General features: G+C 55.9%; 1 protein-coding gene across 1 annotated transcript in view; it reads left to right on the plus strand.

Annotated features, from left to right (window-relative positions):
• Positions 1-19,952, plus strand: part of LOC125725331 (NACHT, LRR and PYD domains-containing protein 12-like) — a 322,258-nt gene that overhangs the window by 232,130 nt on the left and 70,176 nt on the right. The window lies entirely within an intron of this gene.

Raw genomic sequence — 19,952 nt, forward strand, 5'->3', positions numbered from 1 at the left:
AGCAAAACTTTTCAAAAACATTGTTGTGCATTGCTATGCTACTTTAACAGATAAGCTCAAAAGTTCCATTTGGTTTATAGGAAAGAAAGATTCAAAGGTCACATTATCAGTATGCATAGGACTAGCAGGAGGCTGGCAGCTGATGTAGCTACAGACGTGCACTGGATGGTCTGTCTAATCATAATTATTTTACCATTAAAAATGTAATAAAGTCATCACTCTTAGAAGCTTGTGAGACCTGCGAGTTTAACGCTGAAGAATTCTGTGTTAACCTAGACACAGATTCGAATAGGAATTTATTTTTGGTCTCTTCAATAAGTCTGGAGAGATACACAGATCTCACAGTCACTAGTGCTTGTTTGTACTTAGAGAGACCCTCTTTCCAGGCAGATCTGAAAACTTTTAGTTTAGTTAAGCGCCATTTGCGCTTTTGCTTGTGTGAAGCCTGTTAAGTTCACGTGTGTGATCAGTACCAGGGGGCAGGTTTCATATCTCTATGCTTTATCTCCTTAAGTTGAGCTACAAGATCTAGGTGCTCACACGAGGCTTCAGATGTAAGGTTGAAGGACTGTAGAAGTAGGTTGAGAAACATTGTTGTAGTTAATGAGGCAATGGAACGTCTGATACTGTACGTTGGAGCTGGGGCCGAAGGGAGGCTATACTGTATATCGAACGTTAACAAGTAATGATCTGAAAGCAGAGGATTCTGAGGTATAATAGATATGTGTTCCAGCAGGACACCATGGCTAAGAATCAAACCCAGGGTGTGGTTACAGGCATGAGTAGGCCGAATGCATTCTGACATAGACCTACAGAGTCTAGGATAGCATCAAACATTGTTGTTAAAGGATCACTTTAACAGCAGCACCTTAGGAGCCAGTGATCTTACATTCAAAATGCCAAGTTTTAGCCTTGCATTACACCTGTTATCTAATAACGGATCTGGTTTAATTTAATTATTATTAAGTTATTACGACATACACTACGGTGGAATAGACCTCCACCATTGAAAGTGTGGGGAACAGACACAGTCCCAGTAACATGAACCCTAGGTGACGACTAAGCGACTAGCAGGCGTCGGTTATGCCGGTTTTCCTGCCGCCTGGACTTGGCTCTGACTAGTCAGCGATTTGCCTGGAGACTATGAGCTATGCTTTTGGACAGGAGATCGGCACCAGCCCGCGAGGGGTGAATACCGTCCCTCTTCAAAAGCCCAGGCCTACTCCCAAACATTTGCCAATTATCTATATAACCCACACCATTTATCGGGCACCATTCCGACAGCCAGCGATGCAGCATCGATAATCTGCTGTATATTTCACCACCACATCTAGCAGGGATGGGCCCAGAGTGCGTTACTGACACACACATATTCTTCGCAAGGCTGCCCACCTCTGTGAAATTTGTCTATGTAACTATTGACTGTGAATTGCAGAAGCACGACCGGTCAATTGTTACAGCTCTACATTAATTTTATTGTTCTTTTTTTAAGATGTGAACAGAATGCACAACCATGTTGGGGTCTAACATCGGTTCCCTGAATATGAAACTTGGCAAGTGGGAGGTGGGGGCTGCCCGATGATAAATTTTGCAGAGTAGGAAATGTGTGTGTGAAAATGGGGGATAAATTGCATATTATCATGGATCAGTGTGGGACACAGCATTGTATTTTTCAGTTTAGGACGATGTTGCCCAGAGGAACATCGGTTCATGTTGCTAGTTAGAAGTCGGGCTGTGATTGGTCAATTGGATGTCAGGCAACTGAGACACTCCAATAGTGAAACAGCTGTTTGTAGTAGTAGTAGAAGTAGTATTAACAATAATAATATTTTCATTATTGTTCTTATTAATACTAATAATAATAATGAGACAGAGGGGCAGCATGGGGGTGCAGTGGTCAGCACTGTCACCAACACATCTGTAGGACCTGGCTGTGGTGAAATAATACTTACTTTTGTTTCTAGTAGAATGTAGTACTGTAATACCCTCTTGTCTAGTCTGCATAAGAAATCTATTTCACATGTACACCTACACCCAGAATGCCACTGGCGGAGTGTTAACACTCACCAGTCACAGGGATCACATGTACAATGGGCCCAGAATGCCGCTGACGGGGTGTTAACACGCAACAGGCACAGGGATCACATCTACACCGGGCCCAGAATGCCACTGGCGGAGTGTTAACACGCACCAGGCACAGGGATCACATCTACAACGGGCCCAGAATGCCGCTGCCGGAGTGTTAACACGCACCAGGCACAGGGATCACATCTACAACGGGCCCAGAATGCCGCTGGCGGAGTATTAACACGCACCAGGCACAGGGATCACATCTACACCGGGCCCAGAATGCCACTGGCGGAGTGTTAACACGCACCAGGCACAGGGAACACATCTACAACGGGCCCAGAATGCAGCTGGCGGAGTATTAACACGCACCAGGCACAGGGATCACATCAACACCGGGCCCAGAATGCCGCTGGCGGAGTGTTAACACGCACCAGGCACAGGGATCACATATACAACGGGCCCAGAATTCCGGTGGCGGGGTGTTAACACGGACCAGGCACAGGGATCACATCTATAACGGGCCCAGAATTCCGGTGGCTGAGTGTTAACACGGACCAGGCACAGGGATCACATCTACACCGGCCCAGAATACCACTGGCGGAGTGTTAACACGCACCAGGCACAGGGATCACATCTCCAACGGGCCCAGAATGTCGCTAGCGGAGTGATAACACGCACCAGGCACAGAGATCACATCTACACTGGACCAGAATGCCGCTGGCAGACTATTAACACGCACCAGTCACAGGGATCACATCTACAACGCGCCCAGAATGCCGCTGGCGGAGTGTTAACACGCACCAGTCACAGGGATCACATCTACAACGCGCCCAGAATGCCGCTGGCAGACTATTAACACGCACCAGTCACAGGGATCACATCTACAACGCGCCCAGAATGCCGCTGGCGGAGTGTTAACACGCACCAGGCACAGGGATCACATCAACACCGGGCCCAGAATGCCGCTGGCTGAGTGTTAACACGCACCAGGCACAAGGATCACATCTACACCGGCCCAGAATGCCGCTGGCAGAGTGTTAACACGCACCAGGAACAGGGATCACATCTACAACGGGCCCAGAGTGCCGCTGGCGGAGTCTTAACACGCACCAGTCACAGGGATCACATCTACACCGGGCCCAGAATGCCGCTGGCTGAGTGTTAACACGCACAAGGCACAAGGATCACATCTATAACGGGCCCAGAATGCCGCTGGCTGAGTGTTAACACGCACCAGGCACAAGGATCACATCTACACCGGCCCAGAATGCCACTGGCGGAGTGTTAACACCCACCAGGCACAGGGATCACATCTACAACGGGCCCAGAATGCCGCTGGGGGAGTGTTAACACGCACCAGACACAGGGATCACATCTACAACGGGCCCAGAATGCCGCTGGCGGAGTGTTAACACGCACCAGACACAAGGATCACATCTACAACGGGCCCAGAATGCCGCTGGCGGAGTGTTAACACCCACCAGGCACAGGGATCACATCAACACCTGGCCCAGAATGCCGCAGGCGGATTGTTAACACGCACCAGGCACACGGATCACATCTACAACGCGCCCAGAATGCCGCTGGCGGAGTGTTAACACGCACCAGGCACAGGGATCACATCTACAACGGGCCCAGAATGCCGCTGGCGGAGTGTTAACACGCACAAGGCACAGCGATCACATCTACAACGGGCCCAGAATGCCGCTGGCAGAGTGTTAACACGCACCAGGCACAGGGATCACATCTACAACGGGCTCAGAATGCCGCTGGCGGAGTGTTAACACGCACAAGGCACAGCGATCACATCTACAACGGGCCCAGAATGCCGCTGGCAGAGTGTTAACACGCACCAGGCACAGGGATCACATCAACACCTGGCCCAGAATGCCGCAGGCGGAGTGTTAACACGGACCAGGCACAGGGATCACATCTACTCCGGACCCAGAATACCACTGGCGGAGTGTTAACACCCACCAGGCACAGGGATCACATCTACAACGGGCCCAGAATGCCGCTGGGGGAGTGTTAACACGCACCAGACACAGGGATCACATCTACAACGGGCCCAGAATGCCGCTGGCGGAGTGTTAACACGCACCAGACACAAGGATCACATCTACAACGGGCCCAGAATGCCGCTGGCGGAGTGTTAACACCCACCAGGCACAGGGATCACATCAACACCTGGCCCAGAATGCCGCAGGCGGATTGTTAACACGCACCAGGCACACGGATCACATCTACAACGCGCCCAGAATGCCGCTGGCGGAGTGTTAACACGCACCAGGCACAGGGATCACATCTACAACGGGCCCAGAATGCCGCTGGCGGAGTGTTAACACGCACAAGGCACAGCGATCACATCTACAACGGGCCCAGAATGCCGCTGGCAGAGTGTTAACACGCACCAGGCACAGGGAACACATCTACAACGGGCCCAGAATGCCGCTGGCGGAGTGTTAACACGCACAAGGCACAGCGATCACATCTACAACGGGCCCAGAATGCCGCTGGCGGAGTGTTAACACGCACAAGGCACAGCGATCACATCTACAACGGGCCCAGAATGCCGCTGGCAGAGTGTTAACACGCACCAGGCACAGGGAACACATCTACAACGGGCCCAGAATGCCGCTGGCGGAGTGTTAACACGCACAAGGCACAGCGATCACATCTACAACGGGCCCAGAATGCCGCTGGCGGAGTGTTAACACTCACCAGGCACCGGGATCACATCTATACCGGCCCAGAATGCCGCTGGCAGAGTGTTAACACGCACCAGGCACACGGATCACATCTACAACGGGCCCAGAATGCCGCTGGCGGAGTGTTAACACGCACCAGGCACACGGATCACATCTACAACGGGCCCAGAATGCCGCTGGCGGAGTGTTAACACCCACCAGGCACAGGGATCACATCAACACCTGGCCCAGAATGCCGCAGGCGGAGTGTTAACACGGACCAGGCACAGGGATCACATCTACACCGGACCCAGAATACCACTGGCGGAGTGTTAACACCCACCAGGCACAGGGATCACATCTACAACGGGCCCAGAATGCCGCTGGCGGAGTGTTAACACCCACCAGGCACAGGGATCACATCTACAACGGGCCCAGAATGCCGCTGGGGGAGTGTTAACACGCACCAGACACAGGGATCACATCTACAACGGGCCCAGAATGCCGCTGGCGGAGTGTTAACACGCACCAGGCACAAGGATCACATCTACAACGGGCCCAGAATGCCGCTGGCGGAGTGTTAACACCCACCAGGCACCGGGATCACATCAACACCTGGCCCAGAATGCCGCAGGCGGATTGTTAACACGCACCAGGCACACGGATCACATCTACAACGCACCCAGAATGCCGCTGGCGGAGTGTTAACACGCACCAGGCACAGGGATCACATCTTCAACGGGCGCAGAATGCCGCTGGCAGAGTGTTAACACGCACCAGGCACACGGATCACATCTACAACGGGCCCAGAATGCCGCTGGCGGAGTGTTAACACGCACCAGGCACACGGATCACATCTACAACGGGCCCAGAATGCCGCTGGCGGAGTGTTAACACCCACCAGGCACAGGGATCACATCAACACCTGGCCCAGAATGCCGCAGGCGGAGTGTTAACACGGACCAGGCACAGGGATCACATCTACACCGGACCCAGAATACCACTGGCGGAGTGTTAACACCCACCAGGCACAGGGATCACATCTACAACGGGCCCAGAATGCCGCTGGCGGAGTGTTAACACCCACCAGGCACAGGGATCACATCTACAACGGGCCCAGAATGCCGCTGGGGGAGTGTTAACACGCACCAGACACAGGGATCACATCTACAACGGGCCCAGAATGCCGCTGGCGGAGTGTTAACACGCACCAGGCACAAGGATCACATCTACAACGGGCCCAGAATGCCGCTGGCGGAGTGTTAACACCCACCAGGCACAGGGATCACATCAACACCTGGCCCAGAATGCCGCAGGCGGATTGTTAACACGCACCAGGCACACGGATCACATCTACAACGCACCCAGAATGCCGCTGGCGGAGTGTTAACACGCACCAGGCACAGGGATCACATCTACAACGGGCGCAGAATGCCGCTGGCGGAGTGTTAACACGCACAAGGCACAGCGATCTCATCTACAACGGGCCCAGAATGCCGCTGGCAGAGTGTTAACACGCACCAGGCACAGGGAACACATCTACAACGGGCCCAGAATGCCGCTGGCGGAGTGTTAACACGCACAAGGCACAGCGATCACATCTACAACGGGCCCAGAATGCCGCTGGCGGAGTGTTAACACGCACAAGGCACAGCGATCACATCTACAACGGGCCCAGAATGCCGCTGGCAGAGTGTTAACACGCACCAGGCACAGGGAACACATCTACAACGGGCCCAGAATGCCGCTGGCGGAGTGTTAACACGCACAAGGCACAGCGATCACATCTACAACGGGCCCAGAATGCCGCTGGCGGAGTGTTAACACTCACCAGGCACCGGGATCACATCTATACCGGCCCAGAATGCCGCTGGCAGAGTGTTAACACGCACCAGGCACACGGATCACATCTACAACGGGCCCAGAATGCCGCTGACGGAGTGTTAACACGCACCAGGCACAAGGATCACATCTACAACGGGCCCAGAATGCCGCTGGCGGAGTGTTAACACCCACCAGGCACAGGGATCACATCAACACCTGGCCCAGAATGCCGCAGGCGGAGTGTTAACACGGACCAGGCACAGGGATCACATCTACACCGGACCCAGAATACCACTGGCGGAGTGTTAACACCCACCAGGCACAGGGATCACATCTAAAACGGGCCCAGAATGCCGCTGGGGGAGTGTTAACACGCACCAGACACAGGGATCACATCAACACCTGGCCCAGAATGCCGCAGGCGGATTGTTAACACGCACCAGGCACACGGATCACATCTACAACGCGCCCAGAATGCCGCTGGCGGAGTGTTAACACGCACCAGGCACAGGGATCACATCTACAACGGGCCCAGAATGCCGCTGGCGGAGTGTTAACACCCACCAGGCACAGGGATCACATCAACACCTGGCCCAGAATGCCGCAGGCGGATTGTTAACACGCACCAGGCACACGGATCACATCTACAACGCGCCCAGAATGCCGCTGGCGGAGTGTTAACACGCACCAGGCACAGGGATCACATCTACAACGGGCCCAGAATGCCGCGGACAGATTGTTAACACGCACCAGGCACACGGATCACATCTACAACGCGCCCAGAATGCCGCTGGCGGAGTGTTAACACGCACCAGGCACTGGGATCACATCTACAACGGGCTCAGAATGCCGCTGGCGGAGTGTTAACACGCACAAGGCACAGCGATCACATCTACAACGGGCCCAGAATGCCGCTGGCAGAGTGTTAACACGCACCAGGCACAGGGATCACATCAACACCTGGCCCAGAATGCCGCAGGCGGAGTGTTAACACGGACCAGGCACAGGGATCACATGTACACCGGACCCAGAATACCACTGGCGGAGTGTTAACACCCACCAGGCACAGGGATCACATCTACAACGGGCCCAGAATGCCGCTGGGGGAGTGTTAACACGCACCAGACACAGGGATCACATCTACAACGGGCCCAGAATGCCGCTGGCGGAGTGTTAACACGCACCAGGCACAAGGATCACATCTACAACGGGCCCAGAATGCCGCAGGCGGAGTGTTAACACCCACCAGGCACAGGGATCACATCAACACCTGGCCCAGAATGTCGCAGGCGGATTGTTAACACGCACCAGGCACACGGATCACATCTACAACGCGCCCAGAATGCCGCTGGCGAAGTGTTAACACGCACCAGGCACAGGGATCACATCTAAAACGGGCCCAGAATGCCGCTGGCGGAGTGGTAACACGCACAAGGCACAGCGATCACATCTACAACGGGCCCAGAATGCCGCTGGCAGAGTGTTAACACGCACCAGGCACAGGGAACACATCTACAACGGGCCCAGAATGCCGCTGGCGGAGTGTTAACACGCACAAGGCACAGCAATCACATCTACAACGGGCCCAGAATGCCGCTGGCGGAGTGTTAACACGCACAAGGCACAGCGATCACATCTACAACGGGCCCAGAATGCCGCTGGCAGAGTGTTAACACGCACCAGGCACAGGGAACACATCTACAACGGGCCCAGAATGCCGCTGGCGGAGTGTTAACACGCACAAGGCACAGCGATCACATCTACAACGGGCCCAGAATGCCGCTGGCGGAGTGTTAACACTCACCAGGCACCGGGATCACATCTATACCGGCCCAGAATGCCGCTGGCAGAGTGTTAACACGCACCAGGCACACGGATCACATCTACAACGGGCCCAGAATGCCGCTGGCGGAGTGTTAACACGGACCAGGCACAGGGATCACATCTACACCGGACCCAGAATACCACTGGCGGAGTGTTAACACCCACCAGGCACAGGGATCACATCTACAACGGGCCCAGAATGCCGCTGGCGGAGTGTTAACACCCACCAGGCACAGGGATCACATCTACAACGGGCCCAGAATGCCGCTGGGGGAGTGTTAACACGCACCAGACACAGGGATCACATCTACAACGGGCCCAGAATGCCGCTGGCGGAGTGTTAACACGCACCAGGCACAAGGATCACATCTACAACGGGCCCAGAATGCCGCTGGCGGAGTGTTAACACCCACGAGGCACAGGGATCACATCAACACCTGGCCCAGAATGCCGCAGGCGGATTGTTAACACGCACCAGGCACACGGATCACATCTACAACGCGCCCAGAATGCCACTGGCGGAGTGTTAACACGCACCCGGCACAGGGATCACATCTACAACGGGCCCAGAATGCCGCTGGCGGAGTGTTAACACGCACAAGGCACAGCGATCACATCTACAACGGGCCCAGAATGCCGCTGGCAGAGTGTTAACACGCACCAGGCACAGGGATCACATCAACACCTGGCCCAGAATGCCGCAGGCGGAGTGTTAACACGCACAAGGCACAGCGATCACATCTACAACGGGCCCAGAATGCCGCTGGCGGAGTGTTAACACGCACCAGGCACACGGATCACATCTATACCGGCCCAGAATGCCGCTGGCGGGGTGTTAATACGCACCAGGCACAGGGATCACATCAACACCGGGCCCAGAATGCCGCGGGCGGAGTGTTAAAACGGACCAGGCACACGGATCACATCTACACCGGCCCAGAATGCCGCTGGCGGAGTGTTAACACGCACAAGGCACAGCAATCACATCTACAACGGGCCCAGAATGCCGCTGGCGGAGTGTTAACACGCACAAGGCACAGCGATCACATCTACAACGGGCCCAGAATGCCGCTGGCAGAGTGTTAACACGCACCAGGCACAGGGAACACATCTACAACGGGCCCAGAATGCCGCTGGCGGAGTGTTAACACGCACAAGGCACAGCGATCACATCTACAACGGGCCCAGAATGCCGCTGGCGGAGTGTTAACACTCACCAGGCACCGGGATCACATCTATACCGGCCCAGAATGCCGCTGGCAGAGTGTTAACACGCACCAGACTCAGGGATCACATCTACAACTGGCCCAGAATGCCGCTGGCGGAGTGTTAACACGCACCAGGCACAAGGATCACATCTACAACGGGCCCAGAATGCCGCTGGCGGAGTGTTAACACCCACCAGGCACAGGGATCACATCAACACCTGGCCCAGAATGCCGCAGGCGGATTGTTAACACGCACCAGGCACACGGATCACATCTACAACGCGCCCAGAATGCCGCTGGCGGAGTGTTAACACGCACCAGGCACAGGGATCACATCTACAACGGGCCCAGAATGCCGCTGGCGGAGTGTTAACACGCACAAGGCACAGCGATCACATCTACAACGGGCCCAGAATGCCGCTGGCAGAGTGTTAACACGCACCAGGCACAGGAAACACATCTACATCGGGCCCAGAATGCCGCTGACGGAGTGTTAACACGCACAAGGCACAGCGATCACATCTACAACGGGCCCAGAATGCCGCTGGCGGAGTGTTAACACTCACCAGGCACCGGGATCACATCTACACCGGCCCAGAATGCCGCTGGCAGAGTGTTAACACGCACCAGGCACACGGATCACATCTATACCGGCCCAGAATGCCGCTGGCGGGGTGTTAATACGCACCAGGCACAGGGATCACATCAACACCGGGCCCAGAATGCCGCTGGCGGGGTGTTAATACGCACCAGGCACAGGGATCACATCAACACCGGGCCCAGAATGCCGCTGGCGGAGTGTTAAAACGGACCAGGCACACGGATCACATCTACACCGGCCCAGAATGCCGCTGGCAGAGTGTTAACACGCACCAGGCACACGGATCACATCTACACCGGCCCAGAATGCCGCTGGCAGAGTGTTAACACGCACCAGGCACAGGGATCACATCAACACCTGGCCCAGAATGCCGCAGGCGGAGTGTTAACACGGACCAGGCACAGGGATCACATGTACACCGGACCCAGAATACCACTGGCGGAGTGTTAACACCCACCAGGCACAGGGATCACATCTACAACGGGCCCAGAATGCCGCTGGGGGAGTGTTAACACGCACCAGACACAGGGATCACATCTACAACGGGCCCAGAATGCCGCTGGCGGAGTGTTAACACGCACCAGGCACAAGGATCACATCTACAACGGGCCCAGAATGCCGCAGGCGGAGTGTTAACACCCACCAGGCACAGTGATCACATCAACACCTGGCCCAGAATGCCGCAGGCGGATTGTTAACACGCGCCAGGCACACGGATCACATCTACAACGCGCCCAGAATGCCGCTGGCGAAGTGTTAACACGCACCAGGCACAGGGATCACATCTAAAACGGGCCCAGAATGCCGCTGGCGGAGTGTTAACACGCACAAGGCACAGCGATCACATCTACAACGGGCCCAGAATGCCGCTGGCAGAGTGTTAACACGCACCAGGCACAGGGAACACATCTACAACGGGCCCAGAATGCCGCTGGCGGAGTGTTAACACGCACAAGGCACAGCAATCACATCTACAACGGGCCCAGAATGCCGCTGGCGGAGTGTTAACACGCACAAGGCACAGCGATCACATCTACAACGGGCCCAGAATGCCGCTGGCAGAGTGTTAACACGCACCAGGCACAGGGAACACATCTACAACGGGCCCAGAATGCCGCTGGCGGAGTGTTAACACGCACAAGGCACAGCGATCACATCTACAACGGGCCCAGAATGCCGCTGGCGGAGTGTTAACACTCACCAGGCACCGGGATCACATCTATACCGGCCCAGAATGCCGCTGGCAGAGTGTTAACACGCACCAGGCACACGGATCACATCTACAACGGGCCCAGAATGCCGCTGGCGGAGTGTTAACACGGACCAGGCACAGGGATCACATCTACACCGGACCCAGAATACCACTGGCGGAGTGTTAACACCCACCAGGCACAGGGATCACATCTACAACGGGCCCAGAATGCCGCTGGCGGAGTGTTAACACCCACCAGGCACAGGGATCACATCTACAACGGGCCCAGAATGCCGCTGGGGGAGTGTTAACACGCACCAGACACAGGGATCACATCTACAACGGGCCCAGAATGCCGCTGGCGGAGTGTTAACACGCACCAGGCACAGGGATCACATCTACACCGGGCCCAGAATGCCGCTGGCGGAGTGTTAACACGCACCAGACACAGGGATCACATCTACAACGGGCCCAGAATGCCGCTGGCGGAGTGTTAACACGCACCAGGCACAAGGATCACATCTACAACGGGCCCAGAATGCCGCTGGCGGAGTGTTAACACCCACGAGGCACAGGGATCACATCAACACCTGGCCCAGAATGCCGCAGGCGGATTGTTAACACGCACCAGGCACACGGATCACATCTACAACGCGCCCAGAATGCCGCTGGCGGAGTGTTAACACGCACCAGGCACAGGGATCACATCTACAACGGGCCCAGAATGCCGCTGGCGGAGTGTTAACACGCACAAGGCACAGCGATCACATCTACAACGGGCCCAGAATGCCGCTGGCAGAGTGTTAACACGCACCAGGCACAGGGAACACATCTACAACGGGCCCAGAATGCCGCTGGCGGAGTGTTAACACGCACAAGGCACAGCGATCACATCTACAACGGGCCCAGAATGCCGCTGGCGGAGTGTTAACACGCACCAGGCACACGGATCACATCTATACCGGCCCAGAATGCCGCTGGCGGGGTGTTAATACGCACCAGGCACAAGGATCACATCAACACCGGGCCCAGAATGCCGCTGGCGGAGTGTTAAAACGGACCAGGCACACGGATCACATCTACACCGGCCCAGAATGCCGCTGGCAGAGTGTTAACACGCACCAGGCACACGGATCACATCTACACCGGCCCAGAATGCCGCTGGCAGAGTGTTAACATGCACCAGGCACAGGGAACACATCTACAACGGGCCCAGAATGCCACTGGCGGAGTGTTAACACGCACCAGGCACGAGGATCACATCTACACCGGCCCAGAATGCCGCTGGCAGAGTGTTAACATGCACCAGGCACAGGGAACACATCTACAACGGGACCAGAATGCCGCTGGCGGAGTGTTAACACCCACCAGGCACAGGGATCACATCTACAACGGGCCCAAAATGCCGCTGGCAGAGTGTTAACACGCACCAGGCACGAGGATCACATCTACAACGGGACCAGAATGCCGCTGGCGGAGTGTTAACACCCACCAGGCACAGGGATCACATCTACAACGGGCCCAGAATGCCGCTGGCGGAGTGTTAACACGCACAAGGCACAGCGATCACATCTACAACGGGCCCAGAATGCCGCTGGCAGAGTGTTAACACGCACCAGGCACAGGGAACACATCTACAACGGGCCCAGAATGCCGCTGGCGGAGTGTTAACACGCACAAGGCACAGCGATCACATCTACAACGGGCCCAGAATGCCGCTGGCGGAGTGTTAACACTCACCAGGCACCGGGATCACATCTATACCGGCCCAGAATGCCGCTGGCAGAGTGTTAACACGCACCAGGCACACGGATCACATCTACAACGGGCCCAGAATGCCGCTGGCGGAGTGTTAACACGGACCAGGCACAGGGATCACATCTACACCGGACCCAGAATACCACTGGCGGAGTGTTAACACCCACCAGGCACAGGGATCACATCTACAACGGGCCCAGAATGCCGCTGGCGGAGTGTTAACACCCACCAGGCACAGGGATCACATCTACAACGGGCCCAGAATGCCGCTGGGGGAGTGTTAACACGCACCAGACACAGGGATCACATCTACAACGGGCCCAGAATGCCGCTGGCGGAGTGTTAACACGCACCAGGCACAAGGATCACATCTACAACGGGCCCAGAATGCCGCTGGCGGAGTGTTAACACCCACGAGGCACAGGGATCACATCAACACCTGGCCCAGAATGCCGCAGGCGGATTGTTAACACGCACCAGGCACACGGATCACATCTACAACGCGCCCAGAATGCCACTGGCGGAGTGTTAACACGCACCCGGCACAGGGATCACATCTACAACGGGCCCAGAATGCCGCTGGCGGAGTGTTAACACGCACAAGGCACAGCGATCACATCTACAACGGGCCCAGAATGCCGCTGGCAGAGTGTTAACACGCACCAGGCACAGGGATCACATCAACACCTGGCCCAGAATGCCGCAGGCGGAGTGTTAACACGCACAAGGCACAGCGATCACATCTACAACGGGCCCAGAATGCCGCTGGCGGAGTGTTAACACGCACCAGGCACACGGATCACATCTATACCGGCCCAGAATGCCGCTGGCGGGGTGTTAATACGCACCAGGCACAGGGATCACATCAACACCGGGCCCAGAATGCCGCGGGCGGAGTGTTAAAACGGACCAGGCACACGGATCACATCTACACCGGCCCAGAATGCCGCTGGCGGAGTGTTAACACGCACAAGGCACAGCAATCACATCTACAACGGGCCCAGAATGCCGCTGGCGGAGTGTTAACACGCACAAGGCACAGCGATCACATCTACAACGGGCCCAGAATGCCGCTGGCAGAGTGTTAACACGCACCAGGCACAGGGAACACATCTACAACGGGCCCAGAATGCCGCTGGCGGAGTGTTAACACGCACAAGGCACAGCGATCACATCTACAACGGGCCCAGAATGCCGCTGGCGGAGTGTTAACACTCACCAGGCACCGGGATCACATCTATACCGGCCCAGAATGCCGCTGGCAGAGTGTTAACACGCACCAGACTCAGGGATCACATCTACAACTGGCCCAGAATGCCGCTGGCGGAGTGTTAACACGCACCAGGCACAAGGATCACATCTACAACGGGCCCAGAATGCCGCTGGCGGAGTGTTAACACCCACCAGGCACAGGGATCACATCAACACCTGGCCCAGAATGCCGCAGGCGGATTGTTAACACGCACCAGGCACACGGATCACATCTACAACGCGCCCAGAATGCCGCTGGCGGAGTGTTAACACGCACCAGGCACAGGGATCACATCTACAACGGGCCCAGAATGCCGCTGGCGGAGTGTTAACACGCACAAGGCACAGCGATCACATCTACAACGGGCCCAGAATGCCGCTGGCAGAGTGTTAACACGCACCAGGCACAGGAAACACATCTACATCGGGCCCAGAATGCCGCTGACGGAGTGTTAACACGCACAAGGCACAGCGATCACATCTACAACGGGCCCAGAATGCCGCTGGCGGAGTGTTAACACTCACCAGGCACCGGGATCACATCTACACCGGCCCAGAATGCCGCTGGCAGAGTGTTAACACGCACCAGGCACACGGATCACATCTATACCGGCCCAGAATGCCGCTGGCGGGGTGTTAATACGCACCAGGCACAGGGATCACATCAACACCGGGCCCAGAATGCCGCTGGCGGGGTGTTAATACGCACCAGGCACAGGGATCACATCAACACCGGGCCCAGAATGCCGCTGGCGGAGTGTTAAAACGGACCAGGCACACGGATCACATCTACACCGGCCCAGAATGCCGCTGGCAGAGTGTTAACACGCACCAGGCACACGGATCACATCTACACCGGCCCAGAATGCCGCTGGCAGAGTGTTAACACGCACCAGGCACAGGGATCACATCAACACCTGGCCCAGAATGCCGCAGGCGGAGTGTTAACACGGACCAGGCACAGGGATCACATGTACACCGGACCCAGAATACCACTGGCGGAGTGTTAACACCCACCAGGCACAGGGATCACATCTACAACGGGCCCAGAATGCCGCTGGGGGAGTGTTAACACGCACCAGACACAGGGATCACATCTACAACGGGCCCAGAATGCCGCTGGCGGAGTGTTAACACGCACCAGGCACAAGGATCACATCTACAACGGGCCCAGAATGCCGCAGGCGGAGTGTTAACACCCACCAGGCACAGTGATCACATCAACACCTGGCCCAGAATGCCGCAGGCGGATTGTTAACACGCGCCAGGCACACGGATCACATCTACAACGCGCCCAGAATGCCGCTGGCGAAGTGTTAACACGCACCAGGCACAGGGATCACATCTAAAACGGGCCCAGAATGCCGCTGGCGGAGTGTTAACACGCACAAGGCACAGCGATCACATCTACAACGGGCCCAGAATGCCGCTGGCAGAGTGTTAACACGCACCAGGCACAGGGAACACATCTACAACGGGCCCAGAATGCCGCTGGCGGAGTGTTAACACGCACAAGGCACAGCAATCACATCTACAACGGGCCCAGAATGCCGCTGGCGGAGTGTTAACACGCACAAGGCACAGCGATCACATCTACAACGGGCCCAGAATGCCGCTGGCAGAGTGTTAACACGCACCAGGCACAGGGAACACATCTACAACGGGCCCAGAATGCCGCTGGCGGAGTGTTAACACGCACAAGGCACAGCGATCACATCTACAACGGGCCCAGAATGCCGCTGGCGGAGTGTTAACACTCACCAGGCACCGGGATCACATCTATACCGGCCCAGAATGCCGCTGGCAGAGTGTTAACACGCACCAGGCACACGGATCACATCTACAACGGGCCCAGAATGCCGCTGGCGGAGTGTTAACACGGACCAGGCACAGGGATCACATCTACACCGGACCCAGAATACCACTGGCGGAGTGTTAACACCCACCAGGCACAGGGATCACATCTACAACGGGCCCAGAATGCCGCTGGCGGAGTGTTAACACCCACCAGGCACAGGGATCACATCTACAACGGGCCCAGAATGCCGCTGGGGGAGTGTTAACACGCACCAGACACAGGGATCACATCTACAACGGGCCCAGAATGCCGCTGGCGGAGTGTTAACACGCACCAGGCACAGGGATCACATCTACACCGGGCCCAGAATGCCGCTGGCGGAGTGTTAACACGCACCAGACACAGGGATCACATCTACAACGGGCCCAGAATGCCGCTGGCGGAGTGTTAACACGCACCAGGCACAAGGATCACATCTACAACGGGCCCAGAATGCCGCTGGCGGAGTGTTAACACCCACGAGGCACAGGGATCACATCAACACCTGGCCCAGAATGCCGCAGGCGGATTGTTAACACGCACCAGGCACACGGATCACATCTACAACGCGCCCAGAATGCCGCTGGCGGAGTGTTAACACGCACCAGGCACAGGGATCACATCTACAACGGGCCCAGAATGCCGCTGGCGGAGTGTTAACACGCACAAGGCACAGCGATCACATCTACAACGGGCCCAGAATGCCGCTGGCAGAGTGTTAACACGCACCAGGCACAGGGAACACATCTACAACGGGCCCAGAATGCCGCTGGCGGAGTGTTAACACGCACAAGGCACAGCGATCACATCTACAACGGGCCCAGAATGCCGCTGGCGGAGTGTTAACACGCACCAGGCACACGGATCACATCTATACCGGCCCAGAATGCCGCTGGCGGGGTGTTAATACGCACCAGGCACAAGGATCACATCAACACCGGGCCCAGAATGCCGCTGGCGGAGTGTTAAAACGGACCAGGCACACGGATCACATCTACACCGGCCCAGAATGCCGCTGGCAGAGTGTTAACACGCACCAGGCACACGGATCACATCTACACCGGCCCAGAATGCCGCTGGCAGAGTGTTAACATGCACCAGGCACAGGGAACACATCTACAACGGGCCCAGAATGCCACTGGCGGAGTGTTAACACGCACCAGGCACGAGGATCACATCTACACCGGCCCAGAATGCCGCTGGCAGAGTGTTAACATGCACCAGGCACAGGGAACACATCTACAACGGGACCAGAATGCCGCTGGCGGAGTGTTAACACCCACCAGGCACAGGGATCACATCTACAACGGGCCCAAAATGCCGCTGGCAGAGTGTTAACACGCACCAGGCACGAGGATCACATCTACAACGGGACCAGAATGCCGCTGGCGGAGTGTTAACACCCACCAGGCACAGGGATCACATCTACAACGGGCCCAGAATGCCGCTGGGGGAGTGTTAACACGCACCAGACTCAGGGATCACATCTACAACGGGCCCAGAATGCCGCTGGCGGGGTGTTAACACGCACCAGGCACAGGGATCACATCAACACCGTGCCCAGAATGCCGCTGGCAGAGTGTTAACACGCACCAGGCACAGGGAACACATCAACACCGGGCCCAGAATGCCGCTGGCGGATTGTTAACACGCACCAGGCACACAGATCACATCTACACCGGGCCCAGAATGCCGCCGGCAGAGTGTTAACACGCACAAGGCACAGCAGTCACATCTGCAACGGGCCCAGAATGCCGCTGGCGGAGTGTTAACACGCACAAGGCACAGCGATCACATCTACAACGGGCCCAGAATGCCGCTGGCGGAGTGTTAACACTCACCAGGCACAGGGATCACATCTAAAACGGGCTCAGAATGCCGCTGGCGGACTGCTAACATGCACCAGGCACACGGATCACATCTACACCGGCCCAGAATGCCGCTGGCAGAGTGTTAACACGCACCAGGCACACGGATCACATCTACACCGGCCCAGAATGCCGCTGGCAGAGTGTTAACACGCACCAGTCACAGGGATCACATCTACAACGGGCCCAGAATGCCACCGGCGGAGTGTTAACACGCACCAGTCACAGGGATCACATCTACAACGGGCCCAGAATACCACTGGCGGAGTGTTAACACGGACCAGGCACAGGGATCACATCTACACCGGACCCAGAATACCACTGGCGGAGTGTTAACACACACCAGGCACAGGGATCACATCTACAACGGGCCCAGAATGCCGCTGGGGGAGTGTTAACACGCACCAGACACAGGGATCACATCTACAACTGGCCCAGAATGCCGCTGGCGGAGTGTTAACACGCACCAGGCACAAGGATCACATCTACAACGGGCCCAGAATGCCGATGGCGGAGTGTTAACACCCACCAGGCACAGGGATCACATCTACAACGGGCCCAGAATGCCGCTGGCAGAGTGTTAACACGCACAAGGCACAGCGATCACATCTACAACGGGCCCAAAATGCCGCTGGCGGAGTGTTAACACGGACCAGGCACAGGGATCACATCTACACCGGACCCAGAATTCCACTGGCGGAGTGTTAAAACGCACCAGGCACAAGGATCACATCTACAACGGGCCCAGAATGCCGCTGGCGGAGTGTTAACACCCACCAGGCACAGGGATCACATCTACACCGGACCCAGAATACCACTGGCGGAGTGTTAACACGCACCAGGCACAAGGATCACATCTACAACGGGCCCAGAATGCCGCTGGCGGAGTGTTAACACCCACCAGGCACAGGGATCACATCTACAACGGGCCCAGAATGCCGCTGGGGGAGTGTTAACACGCACCAGACACAGGGATCACATCTACAACGGGCCCAGAATGCCGCTGGCGGAGTGTTAACACGCACCAGTCACAGGGATCACATCACAGCTGCTCTCACATCCCTGCACTGGCTTCCTCTGGCTTCTAGGATTGATTTTAAAGTTCATTTGCTAATTTGTAAATATTTACGTGGTTTAGCTCTGTCCTGCCTCAGTAACATGACTGTAAGGTATGTCTCAGGTAGATCAGTCAGACCATCCGGCTGTAATTTGCTGATTATTCCTAAAACCTGGCCGGGGAGGGAGGGGGCAGCTTTTAGTCACTATGGGCCCAAACTCTGGAACTCTCTCCCAGAGAACCTTATAGCTACTGAATGTCTTAGTGCTTTCAAAACTAGGCTGAAAATGCATCTTTTCACCACGGCATCTATGATAATCAGTTGTTTTATTATTTTATGTATTTATTATTATTAGTCACTGTGGGGGGGGGGTCGCTCTCCCTAGAAGACATAGGGGTTAGAGGCCTCTGTGAGGGAGGGGCCCCTACAGCGAACATGGGTGGTTAAAGTGCTTTATGATGGTATTTTATTATTTTCATTTGTTTATTTTATATACATTTTACTCTATTTTTATTTCTTTTCTGCTTATTGTTATTTATTCTGTGCTTATTTGGATTTATTTTTAAGTGTGTGTAAAGCGCTTTGTAAACCCTGTGGTTAAAGCTATGTAAATAATAATTGATTGATTGATTTAGATAGATGAGAGAGAGAGAGAGAGAGAGAGAGAGAGAGAGAGAGAGAAAGGGATGGGAAGCTCAAGATTCCCACCAGAAAGTTCCATTTTAATGGCTGACATTCTGGCTGCTGACTCACAGATAGAAGCTGGTGATGTGA

This window comes from Brienomyrus brachyistius, unplaced genomic scaffold, assembly GCF_023856365.1.
Source record: "Brienomyrus brachyistius isolate T26 unplaced genomic scaffold, BBRACH_0.4 scaffold65, whole genome shotgun sequence".
Lineage (NCBI taxonomy): Eukaryota > Metazoa > Chordata > Actinopteri > Osteoglossiformes > Mormyridae > Brienomyrus > Brienomyrus brachyistius.